The sequence below is a fragment of the Odocoileus virginianus genome, chromosome 15 (assembly GCF_023699985.2).
Source record: "Odocoileus virginianus isolate 20LAN1187 ecotype Illinois chromosome 15, Ovbor_1.2, whole genome shotgun sequence".
NCBI lineage: Eukaryota > Metazoa > Chordata > Mammalia > Artiodactyla > Cervidae > Odocoileus > Odocoileus virginianus.
The window spans coordinates 51,941,100-51,955,492 of NC_069688.1; the positions used below are offsets into that span (position 1 = coordinate 51,941,100).

At 41.9% G+C, this 14,393-nt stretch overlaps 1 long non-coding RNA gene across 1 annotated transcript; it reads left to right on the forward strand.

Annotated features, from left to right (window-relative positions):
* Positions 1-1,929: 1,929 nt before the first annotated feature.
* On the forward strand, positions 1,930-10,669 carry LOC110146008 (uncharacterized). The gene is made up of 3 exons (XR_002316385.2): positions 1,930-2,107; positions 8,217-8,399; positions 9,307-10,669. It is a non-coding gene; the product is annotated as an uncharacterized lncRNA (long non-coding RNA).
* Positions 10,670-14,393: the final 3,724 nt, after the last annotated feature.

Below are 14,393 nucleotides of genomic sequence, written 5' to 3' on the forward strand. Positions count from 1 at the left end.
GGTGGGGGTGGGGGGGAAGGGGAGGAAAGAGAGGGTGGGATGTATGGAGACAGTAACACGGAAATATATATTACCGTATGTAAAATAGAGAGCCAATGGGCATTTGCTGTATGACTCTGGGACCTCAAGCTGGGGCTCCGGGACAACCGAGGGAGAGTGGGATGAAGGGGGTGGTGGGAGGGATGTTCAAGTGGGAGGGGACATAGGTAGACCTGTGGCTGATTCATGTTGATGTTTGGTAGAAACCAGCACAATACTGTTTAGCAATTATCCTTCAATTAAAAATAAATAATTTAAAAAATCCACTCCCCCAAAAGAAAGCAAATTTTCTTAACTACAAAATCAAGCAGACTTGCTTAGCAACAAAACCTAGGCAGCACAAGCATGGACATACCCTCTAACAGTAAAACAACGGTGGCTTGAGACCCACATCCTGCCCAGTGAACACAGTAAGTTAACGACCCCTGGAACATGGTCTGCACATATAAAAAACAATAATTTATGGAAAGGTGCTATTTCAACATGAAAGACCCTCATTGTGCTGAGATCTGAAATAATTTTTCCATAGAGCCATGACAGTCCTGGCTTGACCATGTAGGGACAAAAACTTTCCCCTGTCCAACCTGGAGAAGTAGCCGATGATAGAAATGTGACATCTACTCAAGAATGAAGACAAAGGTTGTCTTTTCTGTCCTCCTTACTTTTTCTTTGATTATAAAACTTCCCCACTAAGTTCTTGGCCTGGCACCCTCTTGCCCACCTGCTTGTAAACTTCACAAGGATCCTATTCTAATAAATCACTTTTTATCTATCACTTTTCCTCTTGCTGAATTCTTTCTGTGCTGATACATAAAGGACTGGAGCTCCTTGGAGCACCGCCACCGCACCTACCCCACTCCCATGCCACCTAGAAGGTTCAATGTTGTGGATGTGTCTGTTTCAGCAAACCTTCATTTATAAAGGTGTGCATTTGGTCTGTGTGTGCTCATTAGCTGACCCTTCTTTATTCCACAAGGCCCAGGGACAAACCAACATGTAGGCTGGGGAAGTGCTCCCAGGTGGAATGCTGGACTTGGGCTCGCTGCAGAAGTCAGACTCAGAAGACCCTGAGAGGTGTCCACTTGGGGAGGAGTACAAGGGTTACTGAAGATATGAGCACGTCCCAAGAATGTCAGGTAATTTTCTTCTGACCCGTCAATACTTAACATTAATGAAGAGTTGCAGAACAGTCAGTCTTTCCGAGATGCATTTTTCTCACATCATTATCCAAAGCCTCTCCAGTCTATTGGGCTGGTGATGTCCTATTACCTGGAGGTGGGACCTAGGGCGGCAGATTGTTCTGGGAAAGTGCATAGAAGATGATTTACATAATGAAGTCACCGCTAAACTGCAGCTGAAGTCCAGTCCCTGATCTTCTTTTTTCCTGCTCGACAGTCCAGAAATATCTCTTTAAAAGCCAGAGAGTCCATCATGGTGAGCACCTTGTGGAAAATATCACTTCATCTTCCATGGCGCTTTGAAGCCGCCATGTTACATCCGGGAACCCGCGCCACACCCGTTCTTCTATATCCTTTTCTACCACAGAAACATTTGTTAGGGTCTTCCATGTCTTCTAATCCTGGTAGTACTTGTCCATGAAATGCCTCTGTAATCTCTGGAAATCATCGTCCATGATAATATCGGCCGGATATCCCACCGCAGCGTCAAATTCTCCGTCAGAGGCGGAGGAGGATGGTGCAGAGCGCTCTTCCTCTGGGGCGTCCGGCGCTGCCGCCGTCGCCTCCGCGCGGCCCTGGCGCGGCCTCCTCTCGGCCCCGCAGGGCCCCAGCCGGCATCAGGGAGGCCTCTTTGCGCAGGGCGGCCGGCTCACGGCCCAGCCGGGCAGCGCCTGCACGCGAGGCCCCGGCCTCAGGCTCCCGGGCTGCGCCGGGCCTCCACGCCGGGCCAGGCCTCACTGAGCTCGCGGCTGCCGCCTCCCACCCCTACTTTCCTACCCTCCTGCAAACAGAAGCACCCGCCTTGCCGCCAACTGAACAAACGCCTCTCACTTGGGGAAGCGACGTTTTGAAGTCCCAGCCCCAGTGCTACTGGCCTAAGAAGGAAAGAGGTAACCAACAGACTTTTCTGTCCTCCGCTTAAAGTAACTCAGAGCCCAGACGGAGGAATCCAATCAAAAATGAAAGTCGCTCAGTCATGGCCTACTGTTTGGGACCCCATAGAATTCTTCAGGTCAGAATACTGGAGTGGGTAGCTTTTTTCATCTCCAGGGGATCTTCCCAACCCAGGATCGAACCCAGGTCTCCTGCATTGCGGGCCGATTCTTTACCACCTGAGCTATCAAGGAAGCCCCCGAGGGAAGCCCCTTCCAGTCAGGAGGGAGACTTTCTATTTCTAGTCTCTTCACTTTGGGAAATTGGGAAGAAAAACTCTCGCTCTTGGTGACTAACTTTTGAATCACCAGCAGAGGGCAGGCACTGCTCACCTAAACGACAACCCGCGTTTCCCCCACCTACTTGGTCAAGTAACAGGATGAAATGCCGGTGTCTGCAGCGACCGGCTGATCCATCAAATCTCATCCTCTGGTGGTTTTCTTCCTCCCTGTCACAAGTGACATGATCAAAGTCACGCAGTAATAATTCTGTATCAGGAAAGATTTAATTTGTTCTCCTTTTTGGAGACGATTGTGTGAGGTTATTTGAAAATCTTTCATGAAAAAAAAAAAAGTATTGTTTTGCTAATTAAAAATAATGCAGGAGAGATAGATGCCACTCTCCCAGTGCAGGGCGCCTGGGTTCAGATCCCTGATCAGGGAATTAGATCCCACATGCCACAACTAAAGATCTTGCATGTGCCAGCAAAGACCCAGCCCAATCAAATAAATTAAAAAAATAAAAATATACATGATATTTTAAAAAATGCAGGGAATTCCCTGAGGGTCCAGTGGTTGGGATTCCATACTTCCATTGCAGGAGGCACAGGTTTGAATGGATCCTTGGTCAGGGAAACAGGATCCTGGCATGCCACAAAGTGTGGCAAAAAAAGAGAAAAAGTCATAAAGCATTGAAGAAAATTAGAAAAAATATAAAACCACAAAGGAAATTTTCACCTCCTGGAGACGATTCCTGTTAGTTTGCTTTTTGGTGCTTTTCCTTTTAATCTCTTTGAACACTTATGAAATGTATTTGTAGCAATGACACAGGGGAGGGGGTTCTTGACACTGAGAAACATATCAACATGCCATGCTTTCTTGCCTCTGTACCTTTGCTCACCCAGCTCAACTGGAGATTTTTTTTACTAATCCTGAAAATCCAAATGTAATATAGTCTTCAAGGTCAAGCTCAAATGTCTTGCTTGATTCTCCCCAGCAGGAATTGATTTCTTTTCTCTGTATTTTTGTGTCACTGTGTTTATGACTCTCATGGCAATTACCACTTCTGCCTTGTTTTGTGATTTATGTGTACACTGAATCTTCCTACTAGGTAGGTCTAAATCTTTTGAATGTAGGACTCTCACTTCATCTTTTGAAAGGAAGGAAAGAGGGAAGGCCAATGGTGGGATTTTCTCAGAGTAGAAGACCCAAAGTTTGGGCATTTTGGTGGGCTGAATTGTGTCTTTCGAAATGATATTTTGAGGTTCTAATGCCTTGAATGTGAATGTGATCTTATTTGGAAATAGTGTCTTTGCAGATGTAATCAAGTTAAAATGAGGCCACATTGGATTAGAATGGGCCCCTAGACCCAAAGACTTGTAAGAAAAAGGAAATTTGGTCACAGAGACCCACAGAGAAGGGGGAAGACCCTGTGATGACCAGGCAGAACTTGGAGTGATGCATCTACAAAGCCAGGGATGCCGGCTACCACCAGAAGCTGGGAGAAGCAAGAAAAAATTTTTCCTTGGAGTCTTCAAAGAGATCATGGCCCTGTTGACACTCTCATCCCAGACTTCTGGTCTTTAGAACTGTGAGAGAATAAATTTCCATTTTTTAAAGCTACCTGGTTTGTGGTAATGGTAATTTGTGACAGCAGCCCAAGGAAATAAATGCATCATGTTTGGAGTACTTAGTGACAACAAATCCCCCTGGGAGTGAAGGAAAGTCCTATGGATATTTGGAAGGAAGTCAGAATAGAATTTGAAGGAAATTTGCAGAGTTCTTGGTGAGGATCAGACAGAAGCAGATGTGTTTGATGGGTTCAAAGTTAGCTTTCAGTTGTTTCTTTGCCAGAATTTTAGCACAGCAATTCATCTTTCCCCTTCATTTATTTCTGAAGGCATTAGGCCTGACTGAAGGTCTTTGAAAAATGTTGCAGAATTGAAACATTTCATTTCTCCAGTGTCATCATGGACTATTTCTAAATGTCAACAGTTGGCTGGCGTCTTCTTATTTCTTAAATAGTTTCTATTGTATCGTGATATATTTGAAAATATGATGTGAAAAGCTAAGATTATGGTACCCACCCAGCTCAAACTCTCAGAAGGAAAACAAAAATATCAGGTACTGCAGTCATTCATTTATCTATTATCATCCTAATGAAGATTATTATTGATTCTGAGGATTAAATTAAAACTGGGAGAGTATTGCCAAATTAGGGGCAGTTTTCATTCCAATTCCAACGAAGGGCAACGCCAGAGAATGTTCAATGTACCGCACACTTGCACTCACTTCACATGCTAGCTAGGCCATGCTCAAAATTCTCCAACCTAGGCTTCAACAGTATGTGAACTGAGAACTTCCAGATGTACAAGCTGGATTTAGAAAAGGCAGAGGAATCAGAGATCAAATTGCCAACATTCATTGAATCATAGAAAAAACAAGAGAATTCCAGAAAAATATCTACTTCTACTTCATTGACTACACTAAAGCCTTTGACTGTGTGGATCACAACAAACTGTGGAAAATTCTTAGAATACTAGAATATTAGAATACTAGAATACTAGACCACCTTTTCTGCCTCCTGGGAAACCTGTGTGCAGATCAAGAAACCACAGTTAGAACCAGACATGGAACAGGGGACTGGTTCCAAATTGGGAAAGGAGTATGTCAAGGCTGTATATTGTCACCCTGCTTATTTAACTTATATGAAGCGTACATCATGCGAAATGCCGGGCTGGATGAAGCACAAGCTGGAATCAAGATTGCTGGGAGAGAGAGAAATAACTTCAGATATGCAGATGACACCACCCTTATGGCAGAAAGTGAAGAGGAACTAAAGAACCTCTTGATGAAAGTGAAAGAGGAGAGTGAAAAAGCTGACTTAAAACCCAACATTCAAAAAATTAATATCATGGCATCTGGTCCCATCACTCCATGGCAAATAGATGGGGAAACAGTGGAAACAGTGAAAGACTATTTTCCTGGGCTCAAAAATCACTGTGGATGGTAACTGTAGCCATGAAATTAAAAGATGCTTTCTCCTTGGAAGAAAAGCTATGACAAACCTAGACAGTGTATTAAAAAGCAGAGACATTATTTTGCCTACAAAGGTCCATCTAGTCAAAGCTATGGTTTTTCCAGTAATCATGTATGGATGTGAGAGTTGGACCACAAAGAAGGCTCCAGAAGATGGTGAAGGACAGGGAAGCGAGGCATGCAGTCCATGGGATTGCAATGAGGTGGACACAACTGAATGACTGAACAGCAACAACAATAAGGGGAATGGAGTTTCCTCTCTGAAATTAGCCCGATTATTCCCCTTCACCCCTATAACTCAGGTAACTTAGGTTTTACGATCCAAGATAGAAAGATCAATTCTCAGAATAAAATGACTTTCTGGGAGGTATAGGTGAGACTGCTTGATCTATGTCATCATTTCTCCCCCTCGTAGGAACCATGAGTCAGCAGACATCTAGATAACTTTCCTTGGGTTCCAATGGTGACCTTCACATGCTTCCAGCATGGCAGAAATAATGATGAAGATGATGGTGACAGGGATGAAATAAGCATGATCACTGGAACAAAAACAGTAGCAAACATTATTTATTTCAGAAAAGATTTTAACTTAGCAGTGTCTGACACATAGTATCTACTCAAAGAAAGTGCTGGGTGAATGGAAAAGATGAATAAATGAATGAGAGGATTTGAATCCCTTATAGCAGTGCCCTTTATTGCTTTGTGACTGAGTTTATTTCTGTAATTTCCCATCAGGATGTCTAGGAGTGAGGGAGGCTCAGTAAATACTGACAATACAGGCCCAGAGCTATTAATTTCAAGCTGTTAATGAGTTTTGGTTTTTCTATATCACCTCCTGTCTTTTCAGGGTCACTGGCTCCTGAGCATATTAGTGGGCTGGAATTTGATCCTAGACAAAGATTTCAGGGCTGCTGTGATGCATTGTCTTCAAAACCCAAGGCAACTGTGTCGAATGTAGCAATGCCCATGACATATCTGCTTCCACTTTCTGCTAAGTCCCTCCCTGGATTAAGTTTCTATTGGCTAAAAATAATATTGCTGTTTGAGTATTTCTAGATCTTAGAATTCAATCCTAATTGATTTACTCAACAAATATTTTGGGGGTACCTACTATGAAGCTCCAATATTTTGGCCACCTGACACAAACAGCCAGCTCATTGGAAAAGACCCTGATGTTGGGAAAGATTGAAGGCAGGAGGAGAAGGGGGTGATTAGAAAATGAGATAATTGGATGGCATCATCAACTCAATGGACATGAGTTTGAGCAGACTCAGGGAGATAGTGATGGACAGGGAAGCCTGGTTCATGGAGTTGCAAAGAGTCGGACACAACTTAGCAACTGAACAACAACCATGGGCCAGATTTTTTTAAAGGTATTGAGGACTTTTTAGTAAACAAAATGCCTCCATAGAGCTTAAATTCCACCAGGAAAAGAGCAGTAATAAATAAAACTGTAAAACAGTGTCAGGTGTTGGTCATGCTATGAAGCAGAGCAACAGAATAAAAGGATGGAGAATGTTGGGGAGGCAGGAATCTCTATTTTATTTTATTTTTGATTGAAGTATAGTTGATTTACAATGTTGTATTAATTTCTGTCTAGTTTCTAATTTCAGTTGTGTATATATATGTATTTTTCATATTCTTTTCCATTATGGTTTGCTATAGGATGTTGAATATAGTGTTCCTTGTGCTATACAGTAGGACCTTGTTATTTATCTCTTTTGTGTATAATAGTTTATATCTGCGAATCCCAAACTCCTAATTTATTCCTCCCCCATCCCCTTTCTCCTCGGATAACCTTAAGTTTGCTTTCTGTGTCTGTGCAGGGTTCTCTATTTCATATTGATAAAGTGGCCAGGGAAGACTTCTCTGAAGAGGTAGTATTTTAGCAGAGACTTAAATGAAGTGAGGGAGTGAATTGTGGGAGAATCTCTGGGAAGGACATGCAGGCCTAGGGAAGGGTGCTTGTGAAGACTCTAAGCTAGGAGTGAATTCAGGGTGTTTGAAGAGCAGCCAAAAGGCCAGTGTGGCTAGAGTGAAATGAATGCGTCTGAGAGTTCTAGGAAATGAGGTTGCAGCCCATGTGGGGGCCTACAGAGCGTGGGAAAGCGTTTGGATTCTATTCTGAGTGAGATGGGAAGCATTGGAGGGTTTTGAGAAGAGGCATGACTTGACATGGCTTATAACTTGAAGAATAAGAATTTCTTAGGCTGCTGTGACCATGACAGAGAAGATGCAAAGCAGGGAGCACGGCCAGGTGGCCACTGCAGCAGCTCAGGAGAGAAATCAAGGTGCTCAGACCAGGGTGGTGGGAGGTGGTCTTTTTCTGGGAATTTTCTGAAGATAGAGCCAGAAGGACTTGCTAACAAATGAGGTGTGGGATGTGAGGGTGTGAGAGAGACATCTAGGGAGATTTCCATGGTGTGGGTGGTGTACATTGTACAGTTATCGGGGAGACAGGGAGAGACACATTTGGAGGAACAAAGTCAAAACTTGTTTTAGCTGTGTTAAATTGGAAATGCCTGTTAGAGCATCGTTTTCTCCTGATGCAGAGTTGTAGATATGTGTGTGAGTGTGTGCACATGAATGTGAAGTAATGGGATTGAGTTAAAAGGGCACTGGACAGAATGTCCAGATGCCTGGACCTAGCTGTAGGAAAAAGAAAAAAAAAAACATGTGACTGTAAGCATGTAACTTAATCTTCTTGGGTCGTATTTTATCTTTAAAATGAAAAATTCATTAAGATGATCTCTTGTATCATTTTCATCCTGTGATTCTAATTTGTGGTATTTCTATCCTTTAACTCTAGACAGCTTCCTGGTTGCCCTAAGAAGATTATTAATGTCCTAAGCTTTTCCTGAAGGCATGGTTATCTGGGCAAAGGAGACAGTGCTTTGACCCATTCATTCATCCTTCATCACCCATGGATGGAGCATGATGCATCCATGATAAAGAGAGTTTTTCATGAATGTACCTTCTAGTTATATAATGGGTGAGTTGTGGTTGTTCTGCACTCATATTACACTGTGGAGCTGTTATGAGGGAAGTTACCTCCATTGCACAAGAGGAAATGTTTAATCTCAAGGGTGAAAAAATGCATTTAGGCAAGCCCCCAAACCCACCTCTACTGAGACCGTTTACTACACGGCCAGTCTACTTAACTGTGAGGTCCAGTGGGCTTGCTCATATTACTGACTGCTTTATGCATGCCACTTGGCATTGCTGCTGAAACTTTCACTGAACTGCCTCCTTTATTGTCTTTCATGTCCAGATAGCCCTCATTCTCTGCTTCCTTCCTTGATTCTTTCCCGTGTCATTGTTATTGCTGGCTTTTCCTCTTCCCCTCTCTTCCTTGAATGAAGGTCTCTCTCCATATGTTTCTTTTCCTGGTTTTGTTTTTTCCCTTTTCTTTCTGCACATCCTTCCTGGACCATATTATTTTCTGCCTTGGCTTCCTTCACCACTTAGATAATATTGATTCCTAAATCCTCAACTCTGACCTCTCTTAGGAACTTCCTATTTTCAAATGATGATTAGTCATCTCTGTATGTCTTCCACATGGCAGATCTAAAAATGAACTATATCTCCTCCCTCCTCTTAGAGACTGATTTTTTTTCTCTTGTGTTCTGTCTCATGCTTACTTCCATTGTTGAATCATTCAAGCCAGAATTCTCAGAGTCAGCTTTTTTTGTTAACTTCCATCTTGTTCATTGTAGTAGTCAGGCTCCAAGATGGCCTCCAATTATCCTCACCTTCTGCTATTTGAATCTCTTTATGGTCCTCTTCAACAATGTGTCATGGTTGGTTTGTCTGACCAAAGAATACATTAGAAGTGATGGTGTGTGACTTCCCAGGTTATGTTATCAGTGAAAGTGCCACCTCATTTCATTGTCTTTTAGGCCACTTTCTCTGGAGGAAGCCAGTGGCCATGTCAGAAAGATACTCAAGCAGCTCTATGGGGAGGTCCTTATAGGAAAGAACTGGAGCCTCCTGTCAACAGTGAGCATCAAGTTGTCAGTCATATGAGTGAACCATTTTGGTCATGGATCCTCTAACCCCAATCAGACCTTCAGATGATGCAGCCCTGGACAACATCTTGAGTGCAACCTGAGAGATCTTGAGCTAGAACCATCAGTTAAGCTCTTCTTGAACCTCCTGACCCACAGAAAACTGTGGGATGATATATTTATCATTATTTTAAGCTGATACACTTTGGAGGAATTTGTTGTAAAGAAGCAGATGACTAAAATATTTATAAACCACATTTTATTAATCACTGAATTCTTGTTGATTTTGCTCTTTAAATATTTCCTAAGTATAGCTCATCTTCTTTATTGGCACTATTAGTGTTCTAATTTTAGGCCATCATCATTTCTTTACTAGATTATTGCAGTATTGGTTTCCTTGCCTTTAATTAACCTCCTCTCCTACCTCTAATTCATTCTCTATGTTGCCATCAGTTGCCTTTTAAAAATATCAATCTGATCATGTTATTCCATTGCCTTATCAGTCAGGAAGTTTTGCTTCCTGAAGTTTTGCTGCAGTAATAAACAACCTCTAAATCGAAGTGGTTAAGACAACCAGGGTTTGTTTCTTCCTCTTGCTCCAAGCCCACTGTCATTCACTGTGACCACTCAGGAACTGAGTCGGACAGAAAAGCCGGTCTCTGAAGACTGCGGGTCGCTGGCGGGAGAGACCAGCAATCTGGTAAAAGAGAGCGCGGTGAAGCGCGCACTGACCCTTAAACATCCATGCGGAAGCGACACCCAACACTTCTCTTTGCGTTCCACTGGCCAGAACAAGTCATATGATCATTTCTAACTTCAGGTGGGCAGGGAAAGTCTATCCATCATGTGCCATATTAAAACTTTGACTGGTCCAGATCTGAAAGAGACACCTGTACCCCAATGTTCATCGCAGCACTGTTTATAATAGCCAGGACATGGAAGCAACCTAGATGCCCATCAGCAGATGAATGGATGAGGAAGCTGTGGGACATATACACCATGGAATATTACTCAGCCATTAAAAAGAATTCATTTGAATCAGTTCTAATGAGATGGATGAAACTGGAGCCCATTATACAGAGCGAAGTAAGCCAGAAAGATAAAGACCATTACAGTATACTAACACATATATATGGACTTTAGAAAGATGGTAACGATAACCCTATATGCAAAACAGAAAAAGAGACTCAGATGTATAGAACAGACTTGTGGACTCTGGGAGAAGGCGAGGGTGGGATGTTTCAAGAGAACAGCATCGAAACATGTATATTATCTAGGGTGAAACAGATCACCAGCCCAGGTTGGGTGCATGAGACAAGTGCTCGGGCCTGGTGCACTGGGAAGACCCAGAGGGATCAGGTGGAGAGGGAGGTGGGAGGGGGTACTGGGATGGGGAATACATGTAAATCCATGGCTAATTCATTTCAATGTATGACAAAAACCACTGCAATGTTGTAAAGTAATTAGCCTCCAACTAATAAAAATAAATGGAAAAAATAAAAAAATTAAAAAAAAAACACAAAAAACTTTGACTGGTTCCACATCGCTTTTGTTTATTTTTTGAATGTTGTTGAAGTATAGTTGATTTACAATGTTGTGTTAATTTCTGCTGTATAGCAAAGTGATGACTCAGTTATACATACATTCTTTTTCCATATGCTTTTTCATATTCTTTTCCATTAGGTTTAATCACAGGATATTGAATATAGTTCCCTGTTCTAGCCAATCATTGTTGTTTAGTCTCTTAAGATGTGTCTGACTCTTTGTGACCTCATGAACTGAAACATGCCAGGCTCTGCTGTCCTTCACTATCTCCTGGAGTTTGCTCAAATTCATGTCCATTGAGTCAGTGATGCTAACCATATCATCCTCTGTCACCCACTTCTCCTTTTGCTTTCAGTCTTTCTCAGCATTAGGGTCTTTTCCAGTGAGTTGGCTCTTCACATCAGATGGCCAAACTGTTGGGGCTTTGGCCTCAGCAACAGTCCTTTCAATGAGTACTCAGGGTTGATTTCTTTTAGGATTGATTGGATTGATCTCCTTGCAGTCCGAGGAACCCTCAAGAGTCTGCTCCAGCACCACAATTCAAAAGCATCAGTTCTTCAGTGCTCAGTCTACTTTATGGTCCAGCTTTCACATCCATACATCACTACTGGAAAAACCATAGCTTTGATTATACAGACCTTTATCAGCAAAGTGATGTCTTTGCTTTTTAATGTGTTGTCTAGTTTTATTATAGCTTTCCTTCCAAGGAGCAAGTGCTATACAGTAGGACCTTGTTTATTCCCTTTGTATATTAGCTTACATCCCCTAATCCTAACCTCTCAATCCTTCCCTCCTGCCACTGCCCTTGGCAGCTACATGTCTGTTATCTGTGTGAGTCCACACTGCTTTTAGACTAAAGTCCAAATCCCTTTGCAGAGGATGTAAGATCTTTTATGATTTGGGCTCAGTCTGCATTTTCAACATCAACTTCGACCTCTCTCTACTTTGTACCCCATGCTCTGCTCCAATTACACTGAATTACTCTCAGTTGTAGGATGTTGCATGTACCTTGCTGCCTCTGTGCCTTTGTACATGTTAAATTTGCCCAGCAGACAACTACTCATCCTTCAAGGTCTATTTTCTCTTCCTTTATAAAGCCATCCTAGAACTCCCTAAATAGTCACTCCTTCCTCTTTGACCCCATTCCATTTTTGTAAATATTTCCTTTCTAGCATACCTTTTATCACATCACAGTGTAGGAAGGTAGGAACATCAGATTTATTTCCATATCTGTCTCTTCTCTAGCCTAGAACTCCCTTAGGGCAGGGCTAATGTCTTATTCACATTTATGTGGCCATGCCTAGCACAGAGACTGGCTTAAGAAATATTTGTTGAATGAATACATAAATATCCATTTCCATAATCCCTGAATGTTAAACATATGCCCTCTGCTTTCTGATTCATGGACTTTAAGGGATTTCTGCCATCTTATTTCTTTCCCACTATGTCATTTTTGAATTTCCTGCTTTCTAATAAAAGACTGACTCTTTCACTTAAATCCCAAGAAATCTGTTAGTCACACTCCATGAATTCCCAAAGTAGCTCTGATTGAACTCTCACTTATTATTCTTAACTAATACCAATCACATTTAATGCCAATATTTATTGCCCTCTTTATATGCCAGACACCATGCTTGGAACTGGGGATATGAAGGCAAATGAGTGTCTGTGCTCTATTTTACCCACATCTTCGGGTGTACCCTGGGACCTGATTAGGTGCCTTCATAGAGTGGGCTAGCAAAAACTCCTATTCCCATTTCTTTTCCCAATATAGGATGTATATAGATCCTTTGTGGGAAGAAAAAGTCTTCTGTCCCACAATCTATTAACACTCAGGCTGTCACTTGGCACTGTTGGCCACTTTAATATCCAAGAGCACCAGATTAAATGCAAATTTTAGGGCAGGAATCTAGGATTTGGGGTGAATACATGTCATAAGTTAGAGTGAATTAGGGATGTTATCGACTGGAGTGATATATTGAAGGGGAGTGGGTGGGACTGCTGCAGCAGAGGCAGGGCTTCTGAAATGGGAAAAGCATGCAGAGAAGGTGAATAGAGTCTGGAGCTACACTTTAAATATGGAGGCCTCTAGCCACACGTGTCTAGCGAACACTTGAAATGTGTCTAGTCTGAATTGAGATGTTCAATAAGTGTAAAATACACACTAGACCTTAAAGACAGTACAAAAAATTGAGAATCCCATGATTATTTTTTATATTGATTACATGCTGACATGATAGTGTATTAGATATATTGCACTAAGTAAATTGTCTTATTAAAATTTATCTCATCAGTTTCTTCTTATATTTTTCATGTGGCTACCAGAAAATATCAAGTTACAAATGTAGCTCACTTTCAGGGCTGGCATTACACTTAGAGCAGACAGCCCTGGTCTAGAAGCCAAACGTCACCATTCGATTGGTTGTTGCCTCCACCCTCCTTCTTCCTTTTCCTGCCTCCCTTCCTTACTGAGCATCTTTTATGCTCAGGTTCTGTTCTAGGCTCTGGGTTCTTCTTAACAACTTCTAATTGAGTGGTGAAGAAATTCATAGAGACAAATGATTATGCTCTAGTATAATTGTACTAGATAAGCTCTTTCTTAGGCTATCCATGGGGAGTCCTTTGGGGAGCATTTGATTCTGAGGAGCGGAGGAAGCTTGAGCTGACTTTCAGTTCGGCCTGCAGCCGTCTGTGGGGAATGGCTGCCCCAAATCAAATAGTTCTCTACAATTATGGCTCTAATTACTCACTAATACTCCAAGGGAACAATGATCATTTCAGTCAAGTTTGGGGTGGGAGAAGAGAAAAGGAACTTAAAAATTGGGATTTTACAGTATACAGAACACTTGCTCTGGGCTTCACATGTACCATCTTACTTTATCCTCTCCACAAACCTTTGGATTATGTATTATCTCTAATTACAAGTAAGGAAGCTGAAGCTTCCAGATATTCAGGAATTTTCACATTTCACCTTGGCCACCTGTCTTCAAAGAAGCATTGGATAATTTGGTGTGGCTGTCTCAATGCTAATCCTTCACCAAAATGAAAAAGTAGCTGAAAGGCTTGTCTTATTGATCATGAACTAACAATATCACACATAAAGGATATTTTATTGCTTTCACTTTTCGCTTTTTTCCTTGATTATTTTTATTTTTTCTTACATTAAAAAATTAAAGTCTAGTTGATTTACAATCTCAGGACTTTTAATAGCCATCATCAATGTATAGTTAATTTTGGTCCAGCATCCTTGTTTCTACAATCCTACCATTCGGTCAGATGTCACTCTCTGGATCTTAGTGAGTTCTGTCCTGTGTGTTACCCATCTTTCCTGTACAGTTGACTTCTGCTTTCATCTCAGGGGTTTTTCATACATTACATCTCAGGCAACAGAATGCTTCTGTAAACAGGAAAGAAGAGCTCTCAGAGGTCTTTAC